Below are 15,840 nucleotides of genomic sequence, written 5' to 3' on the forward strand. Positions count from 1 at the left end.
TCTGTAATATGCGCCTATTCTGGCACTTAGCCTCTCACTTCCCACTCCTGTGTAGCAGTGGGATATGGAGTAATGAAGGGTTAATGTCACCTTGCTATTGTAAGGTGACATTAAGCCATTACTTTTGCCAGACAGGACTACTATGTCTGTCTATAGCTCTATGACCTATTAAGGACTGATAATCTGAAGGTCCCCTGATGAACCCCCGTGGAAGACAGTACGGGGGAGAAACGCGTCGGGACAGTGTGTGAGCCGATGCATCTGCATGGGTGTCTGAAGGGAATGCCTAGGAATAATGAGCTAAGTGATGGTTATGAGCTATGAATTTATGACATGTGAACAATTATGTGTCATTTATTTAACATATGAAGCACTTTACTTAGATATGTTCTTCTGTTTAAACGTGGAGCTGTGTTTATATATTTGATTGGTCTATTAAGGCTATTTGGATTATTGCAGTTATATTTTTATGAAGATATGTTACACAGTTAGCTAAATTAGCATTAGTACAGCCTTATATATACCTACCTGTACTATTAGTATGGCAGCCTATGGTCAGCACAGTGAACAATAGAGAGGGCTGGCTGGCGCCTTATTAGATGGTTACATCAAGCTATACTCCACGGTGTATATCATACACTCTTCAGTCTCCTTAGACATTCTGGTGGATAGAACAGTGATAGCCGATTGTGAGGAACATATAGAGGTGTACCTATTGTGATTATTTTGGATCTAATTTGATCCATACATGTATGTCTTTTGTCTGTGATTATTAGTTTATTAGGGATCACTCAGGGATATTAGGGACAGCCGCCGTCGAGCGGGGGCGCCACATCGCATTATAGGGTGCCAACCTCCGCTGTTATAAATGATAACAGTGTCCAGGGCCTATTAGGGCTAGTAGAGGTATATTGTATCCAGAAAGTTCTTGTTCCTTTTTTCAATTTTTGATTATTTCATTTTTTGATAATTTTTTATTATTTCTTTGGAAAAAAAAATGTTCATTTTTTTTTATTGGGTTTTGTTCTGGTATCATAATAAAATTTCCATAGAGGGTACCTTAGACAAGAACTGTATCCCTATCTCTGGGGGGTCCCTATAGGGATGTATTTTTATCTCACTTTATATATTTTGGCATTGTATGTAATTATTAATAAAGATTGATGATTTTAGGGGTAGGTTTTGGTCTTTTTTGGTTTGCTTAGTCATATACTCCCCTGTAAACAATTGGTTGGTTAGTTGTACTTTTATTAATATCTGCCCTCAGTCACTGGCTTTCCCACTCTGGCAGAGAAAATTGCGCGGGAGCCCACGCCAATTTTTTCTGGGCTTTAACCCTTTAATTTAATAGCTAGAGCCCCCAAATTTTACACAGAGACACTTCTTACATTAGTAAAGAGGAATATGTAATAAAAGAAGGGATATGAGATGTTTTACTGTATGTAAACCATGTCTCATATCCTGTCGGGTTCGTGAAGGAGATAGGAAAAGCCGGCAATTGAATTACCGGCTTTTCTGCTATCTAGCACTGAAATAAATAAATAAATAAATTATATATATATATATATATATATCTCACTGACATATATTTATATATATATATACCTATTCTATGTGTACACATTTATTCTACCTATTCTATTCTGTCAGTGTGATTTTACTGTACACCGCACTGAATTGCCGGCTTTTCTATAGAACACCGGTGCATATTTCTCGCAAGTCACACGCATGGTCCGTGTGTAATCCGTAATTTTCTCACCCCCATAGACTTTAATTGGCGGATTTTTTGCGCAATATGCTGACAAAGGCAGCATGCTGCGATTTTCTACGGCCGTACAAGACCGTATAATACGGATACGTAATATACGGCAGATAGGAGCTGCCCCATAGAGAATCATTGGGCCGTGTGCAATGCGTATTTTCTGGACGTATTTTCTGCGCTCACACATCCGTAAAACTCGCTAATGTGACGCCGGCCTAAGGGTGTCTTCCCACGGTCAGTAATTGGCAGCGCTTTGAACGCAGGTGATTCCACATGTGTTCATTGAACCGTGCGGAATCACCACGTCCAATACACTGTACGGGGACATTTCTCTTGACGTATCTTGATAAATTGACATGCTGCAGTCTGGAAAGACGCGCCGCATGTGCGTCTTCGCTGGGAAGCCGCGGGTGCCAGTGCACGCATAGTGGACATGGGATTTCTTCAATTCCCATCCACTATACTGTAAGATCTGGCCGCTGCGAGTTGGACGCTGCGGAGGTATGCAGCGCCTAACTCGCAGCGTTTACTGACCATGGGAACATACCCTAATAGAAACACATCACCAATTCTGTATTTATCACCCACTCCTGGTTTTGGCTACAAATACTGAGGTACAAAACTCACCAAGTACTCAACATGTGACCATGGTCTTACTCTTCCATCTAGTGTCACAATTGAAGCCTGTTCCTTGAAAAAGGCATCAGTTGGGAAGCTGGTGTGTTGCATCTAAATGGGTAAATAAAGGTATGTGTAGTAGAGAATATGGCCTTATGGAAATCTTATTCCCACTGTGCTTTTTCTTTACACTGGGTAAACTGACATGCAGTGCATGTTTCAAAACTACAACATGTCAATTTCTCTTGTAGGTACACTGAGTTTTATGTGTGGATTTTCTTCAGAATTACATTATATGTGGGAAGTCCACAGGTAAAAATGCACATGCATTTTTATGACTTTCTGCAGCAGAAACACTAAATTATTATTTTTCTTTTCTGACCTCATAAGTAAATGCTGGTTTGGCTTACAAATACCAAGGTAAAAAACTCACTAAATTCTCAACTTGCATGCGTGACCTTAATCTCCACTTTTTTCCACTCGGACCACTTAGTGCTACTTTCAGCGTCGGACTGGAGCACCTTGGGCCCACCAGAGAAAATCATTCTTGGGGCCCACTATGTAGCTACATAGAAACAGATACAAGACCACCAATTGTGCAGTAAAAAGCGCTAATATCAGGGTATAATATAAGGTAGTTCTTGTCTTAATTATGTAGCAAGGGTTGGGGTAGCCCCCTCACAGAATATAATGTAGCCCCCTCATAAAATATAATGCAGTCCCCTCTCATAGAATATAATGCAACACCCCACAAAATATAATGCAACCCCCTCAGGTATAACGCAGTCCCCACCATAGTATATAATGTTGCACCCTCATAGGGTATAATGCAGCCCCCCTCACATAGTATAATGCAGCAGCCACCACAGAATATAATGTAGTCCCCTGAGAGAATGCAGCCCCACCACAGAATATAATGCAGCCCCCCATAGAGTATACTTTAGCCCCCTCATATAGTATGATGTAGCCCCCCATAATATAATGTAGTCCCCTGAGAATAATGCAGTCCCCCCACAAAATATAATGTAGCCCCCTCAAAGTATAATGCAGCCCCTCTCCACCCCCATCATTGTCCTCATCACCACCTCCATCATTGCCTTCTCCCCCTCCACCCCTATCATTCTCCCCCACCACCTCCATCACTGCCCATTTCACCACCTGCATCATTGCCTCCTCCCCCACCATCATTGTCAATTTCATCACCTCCATCATTGCCTCCCACCACCACCACCATCATTGCCCATCACCTCCATCATTGCCTCCCCCACCACCATCATTGGCCATTTCATCACCTCCATCATTGCCTCTCCACCATCATTGCCCATCACCTCCATCATTGCCTCCCCACCATCATTGCCTATCACCTCCATTGTCTATCACCTCCATCATTGCCCATCACCTCCATCATTGCCTCCCCCACCACCATCATTGCCCATCACCTCCATCATTGCCTCCCCACCATCATTGCCTATCACTTCCATTGCCTATCACCTCCATCATTGCCCATCACCTCCATCATCACCTCCCCACCATCATTGCCTATCACCTCCATCATTGCCTCACCTCCATCATTGCCCATCACCTCCATCATTGCCCATCACCTCCATCATTGCCTCCCCCACCATCATTGCCCATCACCTCCATCATTCCCCATCACCTCCATCATTGTCTCCCCAACCATCATTGCCCATCACTTGCATCATTGCCTCCCCTCACATCCATCATTGCCTCCCCACCACCACCATCATTGCCCATTACCTCCATCATTGTCTTCCCCCACCATCATTGCCCATCACCTCCATCATTGTCTCCCCCACCACCATTATTGCCCATCACCTCCATCATTGTCTTCCCCACCACCATCATTGCCCATCACCTCCATCATTGTCTCCCCTCACCAATATCATTGTCCTTCACCACCACCACACACACACACACACACACACCTCACCGCAGAAGCAGCTCATCACACACACAGGCACACACACACACAGGCACACACACACACACACACACATGCACGCAGGCAGGAACACGCACACACACACACACACACACACACACATGCAGGCACACAGCACAGCTCACCTCCCCACAGCAGCAGCACATCCCAGCAGCCTCTTCCTCGCTGGAAGCTTTCTGTCAGAGACAGCACGCTGGATGATGACATCATCCAGCTGGGCTGTCTCAGACAGGAAGCAGGATGCCAGGAGGTGAGCTGCTCTGTGTGAGTCTGTGTGCCTGCATGTGTGAGTATGTGTGCGGTGCTGTGTGTGTATGTGTGTGTGTGGTGGTGGGGCTTTACATGCGGGCAGTGTTAGCTGCAGCCTGCGGCTAACGCTGCCTGCTATTAAAGAGAAATGGTATTCACGCCTCTCCACGCCCATAGGGGCATAAGGAAGCATGAATATTCATTTTGCTTTAGCAGCAGGGACATGATCCTGTCTCCAGCTGCTGCTACTGGCACAGGGCGGGCTCCCTTGACTCAGGGGCCCCATAGCCACTGGCTGGGGGCCCCTGGAGCAGTTGGGGCCCTAGGCAGCTGTTGGCCAGTATGCCAGCAAGTGTCAGTGCCTGGGCCCACCAGAGAATCCTCTGGTTCTCTTATGGGCCAGTCCGAGCCTGGCTACTTTCATATACACTCACCGGCCACTTTATTAGGTACACCATGCTAGTAACGGGTTGGACCCCATTTTGCCTTCAGAACTGCCTCAATTCTTCGTGGCATAGATTCAACAAGGTGCTGGAAGCATTCCTCAGAGATTTTGGTCCATATTGACATGATGGCATCACACAGTTGCCGCAGATTTGTCGGCTGCACATCCCAAAGATGCTCCATACAAGGCAGGATGGATCCATGCTTTCATGTTGTTTACGCCAAATTCTGACCCTACCATCCGAATGTCACAGCAGAAATCAAGACTCATCAGACCAAGCAACGTTTTTCCAATCTTCTACTGTCCAATTTCGATGAGCTTGTACAAATTGTAGCCTCAGTTTCCTGTTCTTAGCTGAAAGGAGTGGTACCCGGTGTGGTCTTCTGCTGCTGTAGCCCATCTGCCTCAAAGTTCGACGCACTGTGCGTTCAGAGATGCTCTTAGGCCTACCTTGGTTGTAACGGGTGGCGATGTGAGTCACTGTTGCCTTTCTATCAGCTCAAACCAGTCTGCCCATTCTCCTCTGACCTCTGGCATCAACAAGGCATTTCCGCCCACAGAACTGCCGCTCACTGGATTTTTTTTCTTTTTCGGACCATTCTCTGTAAACCCTAGAGATGGTTGTGCGTGAAAATCCCAGTAGATCAGCAGTTTCTGAAATACTCAGACCAGCCCTTCTGGCACCAACAACCATGCCACGTTCAAAGGCACTCAAATCACCTTTCTTCCCCATACTGATGCTCGGTTTGAACTGCAGGAGATTGTCTTGACCATGTCTACATGCCTAAATGCACTGAGTTGCCGCCATGTGATTGGCTGATTAGAAATTAAGTGTTAACAAGAAGTTGGACAGGTGTACCTAATAAAGTGGCCAGTGAGTGTATATTCTTTTAGGCTATGTTCCCACGATCAGTGTTTGATGAGTTTTTGACTTTTGCAGAATTTCTGCACCAATTCTGCACCTATAAGGCTATGTGCCCACTATCAGGAATAGTAGCATTTTGGACACAGCGTATTTTCGCAACGCACTTGTGTTCAGGTACATGCGAATTTACCGCATGTAATGACATTCTATTTCTGAAAATATGCAGTGGAAACTAGCAGAAATTCAAATACTGCAACGCGTAAACCAGAACCGCGGGTATTATCGCACCTGTGTAGTTGCCATCTTTACTTGGGCCCGCTGCACCATGATAGTGCGTTTGATTCAAGGCCTAGACAGGTAAGTATCTTTGCCTGTTTTTAAGGTGTTTTTTCTAGAATAGTGGAGTTTTTTCCTCTTTTTCCTCCTTTTGTGGTTTCAGCACCGCAGGTGAGTTTACGCAGCGATAAATAGAAGCACAGTGGGCATCAGATTTCTATAAATCCCATCCACTGTGATTGTAAGGTAGAACGCAGCGTTTTGAACACAGAGAAAATATGCTGCGTCTAAAATGTTATTATTCCTGATCGTGGGCACATAGCCTTATACATATTCGCATACTTGCGGTTTTTTTCATCGCTTTTTGTGTGCTTTTATCTCATTTTTGACGCTGAATTTTTTTGTCTGTTTGGTGTGTCATGCTTTAAATAAAGTTGGTTTGATTTTGACATTCTCAGGTGGAGATTACATGTGTTTTTGATGCGTCTCCACAGCGGGAACACACTAAAAACACACCATATGCATTTTTAACTTGCAGATTTTCTGCATCTAATGCAAGTTTAAGGGGAAATTCCACACAGAAAACTCAGGCGTATCCGCAAGAGAAATTGACATTGGAAAAACACACCACAGATGGGTTTAAGCAGCATAAAAAAGAAGCACAGAGGGCATGAGATCTCTATAAATCCCATCCACTTTGCTGGCACTGTAAAATGCTGCATTTTTTTCCTCAGCGAAAATATGCAGTGCAAAAAACGCGATAAAAGCTCATCATGGGCAAACAGCCTTATATTGCACAAAAGGGTTCGTATGTGACTTGATTTAATGACTTGGGTAACATAAACCTATTCAGTGTAATTTTGACCTCTTAAACTTCAATAAAGGTTTCAAAGTGCAGTGATAGTCATTTAAATTGAAGAAGGCCATGTAAATAATTCCCCTGTTAATACCTCTCCAAAGCTTATGCGAGAAGCAAAGAAAATAAACAATGCCAGGAGGCACATTAAGCGTGCAGCTAAAGTGGAAGTGATTGAAGTGCTGCCCATCAGAGAAACAGTTCAATGTCGGGCATGCACAGACAGCTGTCCTGAGGGCTCAGAACCTTCTCCTTTATTGTTCTGCTCAGTTAGAGGTGGGGCATGAGAGGGATTCCAAACATAGCACATGTTTATACAGAAATGTTAATATGTTCCACACTCTCACATGCATAAAAAGGAAATAACAGCTGATCAGAATCAAACTAGACAGCAATCTCTGACAACACTCATTTGGAGAACTGTGGAAAATCCAGGAGAGTTGGTCACCCACAGGGAGGCAAGAATAATTTCACTACAGCTGCCCTTTTATCTAGGGATCATCACAATTTAAGCACCCAATGGAAAGACAAAAGTATTTAGCACCAATCTTGCCAGTACCCTAATGTTAATGCCTTTGTCTGGGTTTGTGAATTCAACATTATTACTTACAAAGCATTCTACCAGCAGGTGACATTCAATACAGCTTTCCAGCATTGATCTTTCACTTTGTGATATTTAGCATTTTGATGTACATTTTCTTAATATTTGCAGACAAGCTTAAAGGGTATCATTATTTTTTTTAAACAGATTTTTCGCCTACTGTTAGAATGCAACCTTGGAGAAACATAGATCTGCACTGGAGCTGTAGACGTGAAAGGATAGAGCATCATTTGTTAATGCAAATTTGAGTAATAAAAAAACAATAATATTAAAATATTTACTATTTTTACTATAAATATTCATATTCAATATTTAAGTTATAAAACAAATGATAACTAGCAGTACGCGACTTCTATGTGATAGGTACTGGTGACCTAAAGGGGTATTCCCATCCTAGATTTTTATAGCACATTCAGGATAAAGGAGAATCCCACCCCTGAGTGGGATGAATAGGGTCTGATGAACAGGGTTGTATCTTGCACCACTGTGAATGGAGAGGTGGCCGTGCATGCGCAGCCCTCTCTTCACCTCCATAGAACTTCTAAAATTTGCCACTTACTGTTGTATGGATATGTCACAATAGTCTGCAATGGGAATATCCCTTTAAATATCTCTTATCATAAATCATTGAGACCAGTGTAGTTGAATAGCACATGGTTTTACTGATGCAGTGGTCGACCATGAAACAGTTGAAGGACCATGTAGATAAGGGTCCCATTGTCAAAATAAAAACACTTTTCTACCACTCATTAGACTTCATGTTAGGTCCCCTTCACATGTACGTCTTTCTGGTACGCGTGGCATACGTTGTCACATGTATCGGAGACACGTATCTACTAGTGATGAGCGAATATACTCGTTACCGGGATTTCTTGAGCACTCTCAGGGGTCCTCCGAGTATTTTTTAGTGCTCGGAGATTTAGTTTTTCTTGCCACAGCTGAATGATTTACATCTCTTAGCCAGCTTGATTACATGTGGGGATTCCCTAGCAACCAGGCAACCCCCACATGTACTTATGCCGGCTAACAGATGTAACTCATTCAGCTGCGGCAAGAAAAACTAAATCTCCGAGCACTAAAAAATACTCGGAGGACCCCTGAGAGTGCTCAAGAAATCCCGGTAACGAGTATATTCGCTCATCACTAGTATCCACACGTAAATTAATTAAAACCTACGGTGATCTTCACATGTCCGGGTTTTCACACGGACCTTGTGTCCATGTGAACCACACGGATACATGTACATTTTTCCCGGCAGAACAGATGACAAGGATCAATACAATTTTTTAAGGGTCAATACAAGTCTATGGATTCGTTTAAATTACGTACAGCACACGGACGGCGGTGTGCTGTACATGTTTAACATTGCAAAGTATAGGAGAAGATTTGAAAATAATTTTTCTTAAGCCATACCGGAAAACCAAATGGTACACTGATGTCACAGGGATGACACACTGATGGCACACTGATGGCACACTGGTCCAAATCACTGATGACACAGGTGCCTATTCTATGGATGTGTGAAGAGGATCTAAGGCCACAGACTAAAGTAGCAAATTTCATGGCTCAGACATTTTACTCATCGCTTGTTTGAGAGATTTAAGGCCACGTTACCGCGTTTAGTATTTGGTGAGTTTTTTTACCTCAGTATTTGAAAGCCAAATGTGGGTGACAAAAACAGAAGTGGTGATGTGTTTCTATTACACTTTTCCTCTGATTGTCCCTCTCCTGGTTTTGGCTTACAATACTGATGTAAAATACTGACCACATACTAAACGTGTGAACATGGCCTTAGACGCCCTTAACACGTCCGTATAATACCGGTTCCAGTGTTATCAGTGTTTTGAACCAGTGTACCATCAGTGTGCCAACTGTTTTGTTTCCAGAATGGCTTAAGAAAAATCAATTCCAGTGCTTCTCCTATACTTTACAATGTTAAACACTTAAAGCACACGGACGGCACACGGATAACATCCGTGTGCTGTACATGTTTTACATGGACTCATTGGCCCTTGTCATCTATGCTACCTGGAAAAGAACTGACGTCTCCATGTGAAAACACGGACATGTGAAGATCACCATAGGTTTTATTAGGTACGTGTGGACAAGTGTCTCCGGTACTTGTGAAAACAGACGCTACATGTACCTAAAACACGTACATGTGAAGGGGGCCTAGGAAAGTCATCTATGCCTCAGCATTATTCAAGTGCCAGGGGCCATTATACTGTTCCTGCGCGGGGCATACTGCTGCCTGTGTGCGTCCCTGTAATGATTCATTCATGTCATTTATAACTAACAGCACAAGGTGCACAATCTAGTTTTCTCATTTGTAATGTATATATACAGTATAACAAAGTGCATACCCCGAGCTGATCTTAAGGATCTTTGTGAGCAAATAACTAATGTGTATCTAGTACCTGATTGCATGTCATTGCATATCCTGTGTAAACAGGAGACAGTAATATGGTCTTCAAAGTTCTGACCTCCCACTTTGACATCAAGGAGACTTCAAGCTATAGGGAGAGTAGGCAGACCCTCTCTGCAGCCAGCGATCAGTGACATCTGATCTCAGGGACCATATTTTAAGAAAATGTAAAATATATGCGCTCAGCTATTTTAGCCATAGATGCAGAATATCACAGAACCCTTACAACAACAAACATAATGTACAAACAAAAGAATATAGCAACAAAATATAGGCTAAGATCTATGCAAGTATTGAATACATGAATTATTTAGACTGCATTACTACTGTACAAAATATATTTATAAAATTGAAGGTACTTAGCGCACAAATTACCAATTCACATGAGCCCATCAGCCAACATTTGCATTGCGCATTTCTCACAATGGGCTCAAAGCTTATAATATGTCAACTTTCTCTACTTCTGTCTGGTTTATGCCACGGTCAGACGTGTGTATAAAAAAGGAAAATTCATCTTATCACCCTTATGTCATTTGTATTGTCAGTCACCCTTATGCCAATCAATTGCCATCTGTATTTTACGTCCGGGTGACGTCCGTGAGGAATCCATATTTATACATCAACATATTGAAATATAAGTTAATAATGGCATGTATCCATAAAATATGTATCCATAAAAATCAGATCATGCAATACAGCTGTTTAGTATGTGATCTCATATTTTTTGCGCACCCACAGACTTGAATGAGCAAGACTCATCCAATATAAAGAAGAGGATAGTGCATAATGCGTTTTGGTTTTTTTCACAGCCCTTCCTATAGCATTGGTCAGTGTGCTGTACAGTTTTTACTCGAATAGCACTTGTCGGTATAACATGTTTGTCTGATGTTTGTCTGAACAAGCCCTGAAGCTGTTCACTCGGCACACTACTCACAAACAGGCAGTACTGAATGATCACTCCTATGTACTTTACATAAAGATAGATTTATTTCATTGCCTATACTATGACAACAAATTTATTTCCATTTCCTCTATATCCTATTCTGACCTCCTGCATACTCACCACCACGCTAAATACAACTTAAATCCCCTATTTTTCATCCTTCGATCCCATGTTTTTAGATAATTTTTTTCATTGTTATTTACATTAGTCTAAAGTTGTTTATTACTGTATTGTGCCACATTGCACATCATGATAGAGAATGCTGGTTCAGCATCAATCAAAAATAATAATGTGATAAACAGTATGTACTTATTGTTTGTGACCCCAGCATACATCTATCCTACATTATGCACTTATTTTTCTGGAGCTTGCAAGTATAAACAAGTGTATCCAAGATATTAAATATTTTAGTCCTGATGCTTCAGTCCAATAGCTTTTAAAGGAGCTGCTGAATATTTTATTATTATTATTACTATTATTATTTAATATCTTCAAACAGTTGATGAAAAAATGTATAGCTACATAATAAATCTAATTATTATTACTGGCCTCTAAAATAAAGCTGTTTATGTATGTAATATACAAATTCTCTTACCTTTTCAAAGTCCTTTCCAGAAATCTTTTATAACTTCCATTCTTAATCCAAGTGTTTGAAAAAAAAAAAATTATGCAGCCCAGAAATATTTTAAAAATCTTGTATTAGTCCTCTATAGGAAAGACAAAAAAAAAAAAAGAATTTGATAAATGTGATTTCTTGTACTGCGCTCATTGTCTCACATCAGTGCCCTGAGCTCAGCATCTTCGCTGCCTAGTTCACACTTAGAACATTTGTTGTGCCTCTGTAACTAAGTCCACCACTAAATATACTTGTCTGAGGTGCTGCCAACACAAACACGGTATATTTCCTCCTAGCCGGTAGCCAATCATAGACCCCCATGAAATCCTTCCTAATCCATAACCAGTGCACTTCAATCCATGACAAAGCTTCTCTAACATTAATATAAATATTATTGTTTAAATTAAAAGAGGGGCCGCGCAGCGTGACACACGTAGCTTTAAATAAGTCTTGCCTATTGTTCCTGTCATCCCAGATATCCCAGGCAGATGCTGTGCAGGAGATCAGTGGACATATGTAATCACAAGAGAACAGGCTCATTGAAATTAGCAAGCGAAGCTTCAGGGGCTGCTCTCAAATCACAAGGCACTGAGGCATCCATAGAACTAGGAGAACTGAGGTGTCTGTCTCTGCTCACTGGAAGCCCAAATGTACAGGCAGGTTGGGCAGAACTTTATAATTAACAGATGTTCCAAATCTCCCCCAGCCGTCTACTTAGAAGCAGTCTCTCCCTGTGCTGTGCGGCTGCAAAGTAATTTCCAAATATATCAGTGTATTTTTCACACTTGCTCCCTCTACACTCTTAGCTTCATTTTATTCATCCCTTTTTCTCGTCTCCAAATCTCATTATCTTTTCCCCTCATTTCTCTCTCTAAACACCCTCCTATCTTCCTGGCTTTCTTTCTCCTTTTTTGTCACTCCATGGCTTTTCTCCTATGTCTAGAGCATTTTCATTTCCACCATTCTCGTCATAAAAAAAGCTCTACTAACGACAGTATATATCCAATCCGCATAGTTTCCAATTTCTCAAATTTCAATGTAAATATGTATGTTTTTATCGACCATCATTCAAGACATGTTCTACCTTATGACCTGCTTAATACTTAACCAGAGAATTGCGATACACCAGCAACACAGATCTGTCAAACAAACCCGTAGCTTTGTTGTTTATTAAACAGAACCAAAAATACTATATTATATATATTTAAAAGTTTAGTAGTCATGTCAATGTATAATTCCCAAATAGCACACAAGGAGGAAATAACATTTATAGACGATTAATTAACTTTCCTTATATAACATTTAGGCTGCCGTCACACTAGCAGTATTTGGTCAGTATTTTACATCAGTATTTGTAAGCCAAAACCAGGAGTGGAGCAAATAGAGGAAAAGTATAATAGAAACATATGCACCACTTCTGCATTTATCACCCACTCCTGGTTTTGGCTTACAAATACTGATGTAAAATACTGACCAAATACTGCTAGTGTGATGGCAGCCTAAATGTTATATAAAGAAAGTTATTTAATTGTCTATAAATGTTACTCCTTTTAAAATATCTACGGCTAATCTCAACTGGAGCTGCTGGGACTCTATGTGTCTCCATACAGGCACACAGGTTTAGTAGACGCATGCCACTGAAGGGTTAACATAGGTATTATTATTAGTAGTATTATTATTATTTAATGTATATCATATCTCTATACTATACACTGTTCTGTGTATAATCCCTCTGCTCTTGTTCTGCCCCTAGACCACTCTCCTCTTAGCAGACGTCACACTCTGACCCTTCATGCCAAAATCTTCACATTCATTTTCCCTCTCATACTTCTTCCCTAATTTCCTCACCTTGCCAATATCTCATCGCTCTTTTTTTCTTTCTTCTTCATCATTTCCTCCCTCTGTCACTTTCTCCCTTTTCCCTTGCTCCTTAATTTCCTGTCTTTAATCTCCCTCTGTTCCATTTTCTCAGTTTATCTCCTTTCCTTGTAATCTCTTCCCCTGCTCAGTTCACTCACTTCTCTCCTTCTTTCTTCCCCTGTCTTGCATGGATCGCAGACAATAAGTTGGAGCTGTAGTCCGAGCAGGGGAGAGTGGGGTAACGTGAATGTCAGATGGACAAGAGCCATCGCAGTCGTATATCAATCAGAATCGCAGCAAATGGGAGTACCAGGGAAACATGAAGCCCTCCTTATCTGGGAAATCACTAAACACAATTTGCTGAAATAACCACAAACTAGATTCACATGTTTATGAGCCTCATAATGTGCCCTGGTATAAACCAGAGAGGAATGCTGTTTTTAAGTGCTGTTCTCAAATAAATCATCCCAGCTAATGTCTCTTTATTCTAATAGTTTAGGATAAAGCAGTAATTTGACGTACTCTGTTTCCTGTAAACAAGATATAGAAGAAATTATAGAAGAAAAATTAACACAATTGCTTTCTCCATGTAATATTCTTTCATTTGTTTTTTTGTTTTGTTTTTAAGCCATTTTTTATTTCTTTTTTATTTAGCAAAAATTATTCCATTTTTAATGACCTCTTTTACGCCGGGTTCAAACGGCTGGAAGAAAAGTTGGGCAAGTCACATCCGCAGAGTACTGGCCTGCTCCATGTGCAGCTATGTGTGCTACCTGCCATTTACATGCACTAGTCTCGCCCATACATTTTACTAATGTTCTTCCCGTGTTTGCGTGGGTTTCCTCCGGGTACAGTTTTCTCCCACACTTCAAAGACTTGATAGGGAATTTAGATTGGGAGCCCCAATGGGGGCAGCAATGATATCGTAAGAAAATGCTGCAGAATATGATGGAGCTGTATAAGTTAATGAAATAATAATAATAATGTAATGAATGCTGGGATATTTTGCATTCAAACCGTTGCCCCATGAGGAAAACTGGCCATGTATACTGGCATATTGGGTACAATGGGTGCATAAGGATTTGTGGTTCTTTTTTATTTTGGAATCAATTCCTTTTTTTTTTTTTTTGCAAATCCTGATGCAAAATCCTGAACATGAATATTGCTGTGGGCAAATAACCGTAGGATAGAAAACAAAAAATCTTTAGTTTTGGAGCTCAAGAAGAGCATTAAAAACAATGTTGAGAAGCATTGGTTTATTTTACTTTTCCTTCATTGTACATCTACTTTTAGGCTATGCACACACGTTGTGGATTTTGCTGAGGATCCGCAGCAGCTTTCCATGTGTTTACAGTACAATATAAACCTATGGAACACGCAATCTGCAGTGCACATGCTGCGGAAAAAACCCCACAGAAACGCTGCGGGTTACATTCCACAGCATGTCAATTATTTGTGCGGATTCCGCAGCAGTTTACACCTGCTCCATAATAAGAATCCACAGGTGTAAAACCTCAGGTGGAATCCACACAAAATCTGCATAAAATCCGTGGTAAATCCGCAGGTAAACGCAGTGCCTTTTACCTGCGGATTTCTCAAATCCGCTGCAGAAAAATCCGTGTGCACATACCCTTAGGCTTGGCTACAAAACCTGGATTGAAAGCAGAATATGAAGTTCTATCAATGGTTCAAAGGGTACGATTTCTCCTAGTAGAGCACCTACTAACTTGAAGAGTCTTACAGGCCAGTCATTGCTCCCCACAATATGGGAGTGCACATTAGAAAGCTGTAGAGAGGTGCCTTGTTGTGGTCACCTATTGGAGATTGCCATCCTGTAAGTAAATAAATGTGAACTCTTTAATATGATAAAGATTCTTGGGCCGGAGTCACACTTGTGAGTGCAATGCGAGAAACTCGCACGAGTCTCTCGCGTCAATACCTGGCACTGCCATCAGCTCTCGGGAGCGGAGCGTTCAGCTGCATAGAAATACATGCAGCCACACACTCCAGTCCTGAGTGGGTATTGATTCAAGAGACTAGTGCGAGTTTCTCGCATTGCACTTGCAAGTGTGATCCTGGCCTTAGCAAGATAAAGCAACCTCCATCTGCATTTTACTATTTCAAAGTTTTGCCCTTTTGCCCCTCATCAGTGAAAATAGGTTACTGGTTGGCAGGGTGAGAAGGTATTATTTGTTCTACTGGTGTCCTCTAACTAGCTTGGACAAATATGTTAAGTTTTATTGCAAGTCTTACAAAAGACAGTGATGGGGCTCCACCCCTATGGGGAGGTGGAACCGCATATTCATCACTGTAATGAGCGGTACCACGTGACCGCTCACACAGGACAAACTGCCGGCGCTG

General features: G+C 41.6%; 1 protein-coding gene across 5 annotated transcripts in view; it reads right to left on the reverse strand.

Annotated features, from left to right (window-relative positions):
- NDP (norrin cystine knot growth factor NDP) overlaps window positions 1–14,336 on the reverse strand; it is a 251,920-nt gene extending 237,584 nt beyond the window's left edge. For 2 of the 5 annotated variants that reach the window (XM_077299479.1, XM_077299475.1), the window contains exon 1: window positions 11,599–11,977. The gene's annotated coding sequence lies outside the window, so the exon portion shown is untranslated. The other 3 variants (XM_077299478.1, XM_077299477.1, XM_077299476.1) reach the window with 3 other exon arrangements.
- Window positions 14,337–15,840: the final 1,504 nt, after the last annotated feature.

This window comes from Ranitomeya variabilis, chromosome 3 (genome assembly GCF_051348905.1).
Source record: "Ranitomeya variabilis isolate aRanVar5 chromosome 3, aRanVar5.hap1, whole genome shotgun sequence".
Classification (NCBI taxonomy): Eukaryota; Metazoa; Chordata; class Amphibia; order Anura; family Dendrobatidae; genus Ranitomeya; species Ranitomeya variabilis.